The sequence below is a fragment of the Chelonoidis abingdonii genome, chromosome 7 (assembly GCF_003597395.2).
Source record: "Chelonoidis abingdonii isolate Lonesome George chromosome 7, CheloAbing_2.0, whole genome shotgun sequence".
NCBI classification, from domain to species: Eukaryota; Metazoa; Chordata; order Testudines; family Testudinidae; genus Chelonoidis; species Chelonoidis abingdonii.
In genome coordinates, this window is record NC_133775.1 from 92,070,661 (window position 1) to 92,084,269 (window position 13,609).

Genomic DNA, 13,609 nt, shown 5'->3' on the forward strand with positions numbered 1-13,609 from the left:
TGCTGCCTTCTGTACAAGTCTCTTCCCACAGAGCTGTGCCAACAAGATCAAATGACCTGACAGAAATAGCGGTCATGAAGAAGCCATTATCTGTTTGTACAAGTGGATCTGGAAAAGTAACTCATGAAAAAAGTACATGGAGGAAAAGAAGCTCCTTCATTCCCTCTGAGTTGCATTGTGTTTCCATATACTGCATGAATGCTTGATTGAATTCCTACTGGGTCAGAATGGGTCTGAGCCTTTGTGTGGGTGTGCCAGGGAAAGTGATGTCATAAGAAGCTTGTGGAGGGGTTGGCCAGGACTTTAGTCCCTGCATTCCCCTGCGAGCAGAGGGTGAGATTGGGAGGAGACTGGTCCACGAGCTGATACCCTCCACTCCATTCAGCACAGCTGCCCAGCTGTGTTGGAAAAGAGTGTGGTGCATATCCCTCACTCCCATGGGGTGTAACAGTGAAAGCATCCCCCAGGCACTGTGGCAGACGTGCCACTTGTATGGTGCAGCTCCCACTCTTCCTAACACAGGTGGATTGGCTATAAGCCAGATGTTTTGCAAGCTTCCTCCAGACTATTTTGTCAACACACCTAGTGCCTCACCTGCTGCACCACTCACTGGCCCTTTGCTGTTTGTTTCTGAGCAGTCATTATGCGCTGTGTTTTGATGGTTTTGTGATGGAACCAGTTTCCACCAGGAATGAGGATGAAATCATCAAATGCAGCTTTATTTCTGACCCAGTTCAGCAAGGTACTTGCACATGCCTACCTGTAAGCATATGAGTAGTTCTAGTGAGATGAATAGGATTAAACCTATGCCTAGAGAATGGCCTGAACTGGGGTCCTTAAATAGGATTTAAATCCAGATTTCTAGATCTGATAGGCTAGTTTATTAATCAACCTGCAACTCTTGGATTAGGTCTCATCACAAAAACTGTCCCTGAATTTGACACCTTGTACCATGATGGGCAGGATACTCGAGAGATTGGGATAAAGAGGCAAGACTGATGACTATGGGCAGAGCCAAGGAAAGGATCAGGACCAGAATAGCAAGAAGTGCCACGGACTGTGACATGGGTGCACTGGAAGATTTCCAAAGGTGGGGAGATCTCAGGAAAAGATTATTCTTTCATTTGTTTTGGAGATGAGAAATATGACAGTTAATTATAAAACTCAGTCTCTTGACTCATTAGAGAGATTGAACATATGGTGCCAGGTGTTATTGCAGCCAGAAACATAGTACTGCAGATATTTTGGTTATGTTCTCTTGAGCTTTTTTCTAAGATATTATTATCCTTGGAATAAGAATCCCTTCATAGACTCTTTGCCTAAGATGAAGCTGTCAGTCTTCTCTGGAGGATGAGGGAAATGCCCTGATTTGGATTTATGGAATACATGATTCTGCATCTGGAAATACTGAAATGTGGGACATAATCTGACATTATTACATGAGTGCTCTGAACTATTCTAAATGAGATATCTGCAAAAAGCTGATTATATGGCATCCTTCTGTATTCAGATGTTCAGTAAGGTTGGAACAATCCCGCTTTCAGGTAGAATTTTGTTTTCAATGGGGATGAAAGGAGAAACTCCTCCTAAAACATAATGAGTGTTGTTAAGTGTTAAGAACTAAGAATATGCTTGGTACTGTACAACTCACAAATATGAAGTCAATCCCTGCCATGGTGACCTTACCATCCAATTATGTTGTCTGTCTGTCTCTGTCTAAGGGGTTTTACAGTGTTCACCTCCACAGTATCTTAGTGCTTTCCAAATAAATTAGATCAAGGTGAAGTCCTTAGTGGAAATTATGAGACTTTTGCTTCTCTCCCTTTCCTGGTACAGCAAGCTCTGCTTGGGACATACATATCTATGACTACTTAAATAGAAACTGGACTGATGGATATTTTCCTATTCTCCCCGTTCCCCATTTGTCTTGTTTCCCTCTCTTTTATGATTATAGTTAAGATGCTGGAGGAGCACAGGCACAGCATATGACACATGACTCAATTACCACCTCCTGAAAAGTAGCTTTACTTCCCTGCTCAGGAAAGCATTTGGCTAGGTTGCCTTTGTATTCCTCTTGAAAGTCTATAAAAGACAATGATTTTTAGTGAGACTAGGCTGCTCAGGAATCACAATTAGCTTGCTAGTCTGGTCACTGCAAAGCATTGCAGCGTTATACTACGTCTGGCTGGCTATTCTGGATTCTTATTAAACATAAGGCAAGAAGAGAGAAAGGAAAGAGAGAGAAGAATTAAGGTAGAGGTGAAAATTGACACACTGTGACTGGTGCAGTGGAGTGGAGCGGGAGAAGAGAAATAGCAGGAACCTTAGGTCTACACTTCAGGAGTTGCTTAGGACACAGTCTTGGAGATGAAGATGTCATCTAGATGCTCCTACAACCTGGTTGACTCAGAATATCTTTGAGGGATTAGGACAAAGGACCCATGATGGGATGATAAATCCATAGGCTCCAGTGTGTGGCCGAGACAACGAACATGGCAAAACCAAACTTGTGGCAATGATGAGGATGTCCTCTGCTATGCTAAGCAAGTTACCAAGTGGTCTCTAGAGAAGAAAATGTCCCAAAGCATTAGCTATCTTGTCTCATCAAAAATATCCAATCACATCACATTACTATTGGTCCATATATGGACACTTCCGCTGATTTCAAGACATTTCTGATTTGTTGCTATGGCAACTGTGTAACCTCACTAGCTACTTTGAAACCCCCTAATCTTTTAATCCAATCCCAGTCCACACAATTTCTTTGATTTCATTCTGTGCTTCCTTTCAGTGCCTTCTTTTTTCTTTTACTTAACATGTTCCTAGGCTAAAATGACATCCTGCTACCTCTCACCCACTCTGGACAAATTAAGGCTTCAACCATGGTGGGGTTCAAAACAACTGGTGACATTTACTAGATGAGGCCTACTGGGAGCCTGGACAATGTGCTTTTTGACTTGTACACATGTACTTGTGTTGTTTTGTTTCCAGTGGGTTCGTGCACAGAAACAAACCTATATTATCTTAATCTAACCAAGTAGACTTTTCACAAATGATTTTGACAATGCCTTCTTGCAGCTTGCATTGTCAGAAATTACTTATCATACATTTAGCACTTAATACCTATTTATTATGAGTTCATGTAACTGCTATTTAAGGAATAATACATGCTAACTCCTTTCTACGCCATTTGATGCCACTTTGATTCTGTGATTGCTGGTTTCCTAGGATATTATGCCACAAAACCTGAAGAAATAATTGGTTGTTTCATTCCAGACAATACGTTCTGGAGATGCATAGAGCTTAACTGGCAGATTTGTAACAGTGCAATAGAGGCACAAAGGGAAAGAATGCTAACCACAGAACAAGACTGCACAATATAACTTGTGTAGCAACTGGTATCAGGCAGCAGCAGTTAAAATAATTCAGAGGGAAAGATTCCTTATGTAAATCCTTTAAGTTTTATGCCTTAGGGGATGCAATTTGCAAGAGCTTGTCACCATTGCATACCAGCTCAAAAGATGGAACAGTTACCAAATACTAGGACTCCCTGAAAAACACAAATATTTCAGCACTCAGCTATAATGATTTTTTTTGTTTGAAGAGTGTACACTAAAGATTACAGGAACAACAACAGATTTTGTGGAGGATTGTTGTTATACATATATAACAGCAAAATGAATGAATCCCTTGAGCATACATTAAAAAAGTACTACCTTAATTGAACTTTTGTCAATCAATTGCACTGACATTAGGTGGTTTTAAACAGTTAAGATATGGTCTCACTTTTCCCCAATACTTTAATGGTCTTAATTGTTACATTGTAAATTCTGTTTTTAGAGGAAGGTACAGGAATGGTAAGAACCTGTTTTCTATTGCTTGTAACGTTACCAAACTTTAATGGGTTGGGCTGAAATTTTCCATGTCTTTCTCAGGTTGAATTTTTCTGGAAAATGCCACTCAAAATAGTACAGGCATTTTCAAGAAAAAGGGAAGGGGAAAAGATATTGTTAGTCCATTTAAAAAAATTCTAGCAACATTTGCTTTGAAAAAACTCTGTCATCCTCATAGCTTGGAGCAGGATTTTCAAGTCCATTTTCTTAATCTCTCTCTGGCCCAAAGAACATTTAATTTTTTATACAAAGTGAAACAACTCCAACAGAAAAGACAGAGAGACCAACACTATAGCCTAACTCAGAACAGGGACTCAAACCAAGGCTGGGTTTTTCACATCCTAAGCAAGTATTCTAAACGCTAAGCTATTGACTATTTTCTGCTGGGGGAAGGTTTCTCTCTTTGTTTACTGTGAGAAATTTCAAAAGGTTTTGTTTTCATACCTTTCTCATTTTCTGCCCAACCCTAATTATATGTTACAGGTGAAGTAAACAAGAAAGCAGTTATCTTTAGCATAACCACACTATGCTCCTTATTCCTGATGGTTCCACATAATATTGTCTAGAACCCAGCTGAAAGCAGCACCTCTTGTTGATGGGAAAGACACAAGCAAGAAATGCCCTAGACACTGAAGGCAGGATCAGATATGAAGCCTATAGATACTTCCTGCTAACCGCTAATATCAGCCATCAGGCGCTGACTTCAAATACCCCAGTTTAAACCTATTGTATTAAATAACATAAAACAAAAGCACAATCAATTAGGAGAGAATGAGAAGACATGGTGAAGGGCTGTGCACCATAGCCCTGTAAAATATGAGAGGAGACATCAGAAGCTTCTGACCTGCCAAAGCTGTGTTCAAGATTCTGTGTTTTACCTACAATGGGTAGCATCACTGAAATCAAATCACATCAACAAACTCTTCCTTTGAGCAGTCAAATTAAGACCAATAGGAATATCCATGTGTATAAGGATTACCTGGGTTTTTAGGATCAGATTGATCATTATTACCTGAAATAGTCAAAGGAGGTATCCTTTAATACAAGCTTGCATGAATGGGGAGAAAGGGCATTAGAGCTGTAATTCAGACATAGGTATATTCTCAGGTAGTACTGTATTGACTAAGCAAAATATCAGTTATTACAACTATCTTCAAGGAGTGGGTCCCAACAGCAGATGAGTATGGGATAAAATCTAAAAGCAGGGATTTGTTGGTCCCATTTCTAACTGGTGTGTCAGAGGTCCATAGCAGGAGGTGGTGTATATATCACTCTGAATATTGACTTATTAATAATGTCTCCAGGTGGTCTGACCGAAAACTGACTCATCATCAAATCCATCTTCAGATGACAGATGAATGAAAACAAGTTATGTGTATTATAATTTAAATTTGAGACGAGGCTACTGGATTTTTATAGTCACCTAATTAAACACAGCAGGCTGGGCATCTTCTTAATTAAAGGAAATGTTCACACTGCATCCCACAAATAATAGGCTGCGCACACAAATAATAAATTAGCTGCTTTAATACCAATGGTGACAAGTGCATAATTTGATTACAAAAGAATTTTGCAGTCTTGCCCCACTATATTGCAAAGATCCCAGCATGTCACTACTAGGGACAGATGAACCAGTTTTGATCAATTCAGAACCGTCCCAAATCTTCACTGAATCCCAAACAATATTTTTGTTGCATTTCTCTGCCTCCTTCCAGCCTTTTTACACACACCCCTCTCTCTGTTTCCTAGTTTCATCGGGGAAAAGAAGCAAAATGATCAAAATATCAGAAGGCCATTTTCATGGCATTGCTGACCTAGACAAACGAAGCAGTACTGGAAAGCTAAGATCTTCAGTTCAATTTCTAGATCTGGGAGGTTTGGATCAATTTCATCTAAGCTTTGCATGTGCATCCAAACTAAATGATTAACTCCTCTGAAGTGTACTCATCTTTAGTCACCATGTGCATGGGCAGGGCATGAAGCGCTGGCTGGGGTAGGCAAACTCCCCGCTTCTGTGCTCCCCTGCCGGAGTCCAGATCCTCCCACCCCCTTGCAGCTGCTAGCTCCCACCCCAGACTAGCACCCCGCCAGCCCAGGAAGGTGGGCAGTGTGACCCAAGCACAGGGGACGGGAGCTGCACCAAATGGGAAGCAGGATGGGGGGAGGGGCTGGGGTGGAGTGTGGGTGGGGTCATACCTGGCTGTTTGGGGAGGCACAGCCTATCATACCTGCCACCCATGACTATGTGATTACACAGAAACAGGGCATCTGGAGAATTTGAAAGTTCACTATGGCCAGTCACTAGGATCTGTTGACTATAAAAAGATGGGCCCAAATTAAAACCTTTGATCAAAATCTCCCCCAGAATTTTTGGGATTTCAGCATCTGAATATGAGTCCCAATTTGTATTTCGCAGCCAGACCCATCTCAATTATTGACTGAAACAAAAGCCTGATTCTGCACACCTCCTAACTTTGGGATGTTCAGAATCTAAATCTGGCTCCCAAAACAGTGGGCTGAGTTCACTTCTAATTTATAGTATCCATTGCTGTTGAGTGCCCACAGTTGAGATTATTGGTCTGTCTATAACTTTTTCAGTGGATGGGTTCTTTGCAAATAAAATATTGTGAATTAGGTTTTTCTCTCCTCCTTTCCCACTTTGCTTTTTCTTTTGATTAAAACTGTAGGTCTCCTGGGTTGTCAGAGTGGTCCTCGAGCAAAGTCTTGCTCAGAAATAAACTAAAACAGAGGAAGATACCATCTATCACAAATGAACTCAGTCCATTAACCTGTAATCCACATGCCCAGGCAGTATAACCGCAAGGATTTGGTTTAAGATCTTTAATTCTGCTCTGGCCCCTGTACAAAAAGCCAGACTGTGACATAAAGGAGCCTTTAAAGTGTTGTGCCCAGGGAAAATCTTCTGGCGCAGGTATTGTGGAAGAATGCTGTAAAACTGATTCCCAATGACTGCTTTGCAAACCTTGGGGTAGGGAGCATGTTGGAGGTGGGTGTATTAGGTGCAGAACCATAGCATGCTGCACTGCTGTGATTCTAAGCAGTGCTGCGTATGTAGGGTAGCCCTAAGGGCCATCCATAATTTAAACGGGGGCTTCTCCCCATCTTCAAGCAGCCAAGGACAGGGAGGATACAGAGGTGGGCTAAAGCCACTTTGGTCCCCCTCCCCTGGGCTGTGGGTCCTGTACAGCTTCCCTTAGAAGCCCAATAGAATCTGAGCACAGCTGCCCGTTATGACAAGGCTCTGTGGAGGAGGTTCCAACTGGAGCCCAAGCCAGCACTATTTACAGGCTTTAAAAAAACAGCTGTGCCAGCTTAAAACCAATCTGCTACTTTGTGGCAGCCAGTGTAAAGAACTCAGAGCAGATGTAATATGATCACACCCCTGTCAGACAGCAGGTGAACATGATGCTGTATTCTGAATGAGCTTTGCACTTATGGAGAATTTATCTCCATGTTAGAACTCCCCTGCTGTAATGATGAGTGTTCCAGGCATGCCCCAATTATAAGCCATTGATTTTGATGGAATATTAATGGATGACAGTCCAAGGAGGTCCAATAGAGGACCAGCAGGAAAAAGAGTTCACTCCTTGTAAGCATTTCCATTCAACAGCAGAAAATTGGCCATAAAGGAAAACCAAGAGCCTGATATTGTAAGTTGCTACGGTCTGATGGGAGATGAGGGTGCGCCACACCTCACTGGGTTGGGGTCTGATATTTTAGGAACATGTTTCTGAACATACTGAACCCTCTGAGTATATTGATGTTAGCTTCAATAAACCGTTAAAATTGATGCAAACAAAGTGGAAAGCTGTGCTGGCACTTCATGTGACTGAAGTGCACCTACGCAGCATGCTTATGGTCTGAATTTTAAAAGCATACGTTTGACCCGGCATCAGGTAATTCTCTGGAAGGCAGTTTGCTATATATAACTTAGCAAAAATACAGCTGATTTCACCTTTTTACAGCATGTATTGCGCAATTTGCTTTCATATAAACTGCTGATGGTGGTAAGACTGCCTTTGTTGGTTCTCTGAGGTTTCAAATTACAAGTGTGAAATTGGATCATTAGTGGATGTTCTTTCTACAGTAGTTTTTTCCTTTTTTTCTACAGGAGGCAGCAGACCATAAGGATCCAATATGCTAGTGGTTTTAAAATTCGGTTATTTTTCTTTACCTGTATGAGAGGATGTGTCATGGATCATAGGAAGGAGTTGGCCTCTGGAACCGTGGTGTTGGAACAATTTTTATAGTGGGTGTGCTGAAGGGAGAAACCGTGTATTTGGGCTGTTCTTAGTACTCCAAGCCAGGGGGTGCAGCAGCACCCTAGCACCTCTCATTCCAGCACCAGTGCTCTGGAGGATTAGGAAGAAGGAAAATGGATGTATTTGGGTTGGCTTGGGAAGAGGTGGGGACACAGCAAAGCTCACAAGCTTTTACATAAGGCTTCAGGCTTCTCCAGGTTTATTACAGCTCAGCCTCTGCAACTTTTTCATTTTGATCATCACAATCTTAAATGCAAGAACTGAACCTTCAGAGTGAAAATATTTGTTACCAGTTAATTCTTTTATTCAAATGTATTAATTATAAATGTGAGACAACATGAGAGAACGAGCCCACTGAACTGAAAGATAAAAAGCAATAGAAAATTGTCTCTCAGCAAGCAGCCTGCTTTTGTGTGTGTTTTTTAAATTAATTAATAACATTTATTAGCTTGTTGAGGGTACAAATGGATCTGTAAAGGAGATTAAATTCTCTCTGCTCACAGCCTGTTTCCTCTCTTTTCACAGCCTAGCCTCTCTACAGTTTTCACTCCTGTGCAAATGAAATTAGAACTGGATTGGAAACTGCCTTTTTTATGTATTTTTTTACTTATTTTGGACTGTGTAGTAAATCAGAGCCAGGTTTTCAAGAATAGGTATGTGCAATTGTAGGGGTGAATTTGCACACACATAAAATATGCATACAAATACCCAGTGTAGGGTGACCAGACAGCAAATGTGAAAAATTGGGACGAGGGTGGCGGGTAATAGGTAGGGTAACCAGATGTCCCGATTTTATAGGGACAGTCCTGATTTTTGGGTCTTTTTCTTATATAGGCTTCTATTACCCCCACCCCCTTGTCCTGATTTTTCACACTTTCTGTCTGGTCACCCTAGTAATAGGAACCTATATAAGAAAAAGACCCAAAAATCAGGACTATCCCTATAAAATCGGGACATCTGGTCACCCTAACCCAGTGTGCAAATTAGGCCTTTGTACATACATGATTTGTGCATGTCATGTAACAGGTCACTTCCGTCCAATCAGTGTGTGCACATTATATATCTGCAGCATGAATCAGATGCAAATACATGCATACAATTAAATATATCTTACTTCAAACATCTAGCTCTTAATCTGTACGCTCATTTTTCAAGATGTGGTTAGAGCAAGCTGTGTATCTATCCCAAACTACCATAGCCTATACTGTAGAGTACAGTGTCGAGAGACAGCATGCTCTTTCAGTCACACTAAATTAAACATTAGGAGTTTCATAAGTAAAAATTCTCCAAAAATACATCCACAACATTTGTGGAAACTCTATTTGCATGCACAGAACCTTATATCTGGCATATAACGTGGGTAGTTGAGCACTTCAGCCTTCATTTTGCATGAGCAAATCTGGGTATATACATTTACAACACGTACACCCACCAATATTTCCCAATTGCCCTAAAAAGGAAAGATTGTCTGACTGTAGTCATAAAATGCTTAGCGACAACTGTTTAATTTGCAATGGTTCCAAAACAGCAGCGCATGGGGACTGTGCTTTCTTGCATCTAAAGCCCATATTTAAAATTAAAAGCATCTTGTTGTGGGAAATCAGCCCTTGCATAGTACTGTAACTTCACTGCTCTCTTCTTGAGAACCCATTATTAATGGCACTTTATCATTAGGCTAGCTGTATAAGTAATAGTTATCTTAATAACAGGGGAAAGGGGGGTATTCAAAATCTTTTCAGTCTGGCCAGGCAACACTCATCCCACCTGCCTTCCCATTGTTAAAGATACTATGGTAACCACAACATATTCTTTACAACCATTTTTCCTTTGTGGAGAGATGTTCACGAATGTGCTGGTTACAGATGTTTTCCACTGATGCTTCTCTTTGTCATGTTTGATGATTTCCATTGATTGTATACACTGGATATGTCTACACTGAAAAAAAAAAACCCGTGGTAATGAATCTCAGAGCTTGGGTCTATGGACTTGGGCCTGCCACGGTGCTAAAAATAGCAATGTAGCCATTCCCACTTGGGCTGGAGCTCAGGATCTGAAATCCATTCTCCCTCTCCAGGGTTCAAGCTCCAGCCTGGGCAGGTATGTCTACGTGACTGTTCTTTTAGCACTGTAGTGCGAGCCCAAGTCTGTAGACCGAAGCTCTGAGACTTGCTGCCACAGCTGTTTTTTTTTTGTTTTGTTTTGCAGTGTAGACATATTTACAGAAACGTTATGGACATTGTGACTTCAGATGGATCCTGTGTTTTTTATGCCCATCCTCTTAGAAATAAAGAACAGAAATTAAATAGAAACCTTTGCCAATACACTATTCTATGTTTTCTAGGTGGCATTGGCTGCTCTTTCAAACAAAAATTCTCAAGGCAGATGCACTGTCTCACCTCATTTCTCAGCAGAAAATCTGCCCTATTGTATGTGAAAATGATTCAGTGATGATTTTTTTACTGTTGTTTATAATTAAACCCTTAGATGGATGCAACTGAAATTTCTCATCTCACCTAAAAATTGCTGTCTGTGGACCCTTTGCCAGGGGAGAGTTTGACGTAATGCAGTAGAGCTCTTTCACACCCCTTCCTGGAGTTACAGGGGCAGAGGTGCAGGGCCCAGCCATGGTACAGGACCACCAGCAGGGAATTCCTATGCCCAAGGAATAGTCTGCTGGTGATTTTGTAGATGCATTATGCCCCTTTATGCCTCCTGTGTGGTGCAAAGGGGCTGTAACCAAGATATAGAATCTGGCTCAAAATGTGAACCATTTTTTAATACATACGCCTCTACCCTGATATAACACTGTCCTCGGGAGCCAAAAAATCTTACCGCGTTATATCAAATTTGCTTTGATCCACCAGAGTGCACGGCCCCGCCTCCCCCAGAGTGCTGCTTTACCACGTTATATCCGAATTCGTGTTATATTGGTTCGAGTAACATCAAGGTAGAGGTGTATTTATACTCATTAGAGACTTTCCAGATTGTAGAATTGTTTCAAGTTATCTCTGATGGTTTCAGTCAAATAATAATGATAGCTGGCATTTCTATAACAGTTCACATTTTCAAATCACTTTACTAAGTTACTGGTGTTGCATTACAGGCAACAGATATGTTTTTGCTACAATAATCAAAAGAATTTAAACTAGAAGGGATATGGATGCTTCAGTTTGGTAAAGCAGAGTATCAGAAGACAGGGATGAGTCACCCACAGTAGGATGCAGCGAGAATGCACATTTATGTCACTGCAATAACAATACTGAAACATTCCTCTTTCTCCTTTGCTCTAGCTGAGTCAACAAGCCATGTACTCAAGAAAAATGCAACAAGTGACAGTGGAAAGAGGAGTTTCTATTTTCTGTTTGTTTTTATCTGCCAGTTGAGGTTATGCCACTCTTTTTACCATGCTGGCTGCCACCAGCACTGGGTTGAGCAATGCTGAGTGTAATTCCAAGCCTTCTTTTCAAGCACATTTCATGGGTTTTCTTTCACACTGAAAAAAGCTCCTCATTCCATTGATTTCTCCACTCTCAGGGTGAACCAGAAAATGATGGAATTACCTTTTGACAAGAACAAGCATTCTGAAGCACTATACCTAAAAAAATCTTTTACGCTCAGGACATTTTACTGGCTCTCTCTGTATGCATATAGAACCTGTATGGTAATGAGTAATTAGATAATTAGATAATGCATTGAATTCAGAGTTGATATTCATACTTTAATTGGGTTTTTAACTTTTCTTTCTTTTTTTAAACAAGCTTTTTCTTTTAGATCTTTTGTCCTCTGGCAAAGGAGCCAATTAGCAAAAACTACCCTCTTAACATCGTTATACCATGCTGTTAATTATAAGGATAAGAAATGCCTTTATTGCTTCCAGTATGAAGACTGTGGGCAGGTGAAAATTCTGGAAATCAAAGAAGTGTCAGGCAGTCATTACTTAAATAAGAGAAGTGCCTTTAGGAATTGAAATCAGAAAGGATCAGCAGGATCCCCCCACTTTGCGTTTCTTAAGCACAATAAAATGGGAGGTGAGTTTAATTCAGAAGGCATTTGGAATGAAGAAAAAGTCCTTGGTGTTCACTTATTCTTAAAGCATCAATTTTGTTTAACTGTTCAAAAAGTTGAATACAATTTTCAGGCACATGGCATATATATATGTCGTGGCTAATAGCATCACTTGGCTGAGAATGAAGATGGGGAGAATGAACATGAAGAGTTTTTTTTCTCCCTCCCCTAATATGAGGGTGTGGCTGGTCATCAGAAATGTGAGGGATAGCTATTTATTTACCCATGTGGCTCTCTAGATTATATTTGAGTTACAGATATTAAAAATGTGCCCATCCATGGCGATGCAGCAGTAAACTGCAGCCAATTCCCTGCCTTTTCACACTCTTCTCAGAGGCAGCTACTGAGCTTGTCAGATGCCTCCATACGGTGTGATTTTGTGTTGAGCCTGAGAGGGGACTAGGATGAGACCTTCCAAATTCAGTTTTACTTGTGACCTGACCTAGGACTTGACCCTATGCCTCCAGTGGTAAGAGATCAGTGTAAGGCCAATCTCCTACGCTCTGCTTCCTAAAATGATCATGATGCCAAGCTAGTAAAGAAATAGTCTAATATTTGGTGTGAGAACTCCATACTTCATTTTGGCAGCTGTGGGTTTGACTCCCCTTTCTACTGAGGCCTCTTTGCACCTGGTGGGCAGTACATTTAATTTAAACAAACATCTGAAGGCCCCTAGACAATGCCAGAGCAATGTAAAGGGGCTTCAATTTAACTAAGACACTAGGGCTCTGTGTCATTCATCCCATGGGCCCTGTTTTGGCTTCAGATGCAAACAAAAGTGGTATTCAAACTTTTTAAAGAAAACAAATGCAGTGTCAGTTGATGAGCTTAAGCATGCAGGGGGAAAATCAATACACGTTGCATAACAGTATTTTCAGGCTCTAAAATCTCTCGGTTGGATTCACTTACACAACTATACAGAAAAGTGCTTTAGAGCACAATAAAACCTTTTTATTTTATGTCTTGCCCTTGTTGCTATGCCAGACTTTCAAGGACACATCAAAAACTGAATTGAAATGTCAGCTGAATGCATCAAAAGTGTTGGTGATGAACCAGTTGTAAATATGGTGCACTACTGTACGGATATATTGAAGATGCTGCAGTCTTGTACTTCTGTAAATTATTTGGGATAGATGTAGAAGTGTGGGATGAGAAACTCTTTGATTTTGAGGCTAAAACCATCTCAGCTGAGATGGAGCTCTTCTGGCAAAGTAGGACAAAAGACATATACTACAAAGGAGAAATTGCAGGGGACACAAAGCCCGGACTTTAAGGATTGGGCCAGAGGGAGAAGGAAAAATGCTATTTGGGAAATTGAAATCACTGAATGATGTAATCAGAGGTGGGCAGGAAATAGTTTTCCTAACC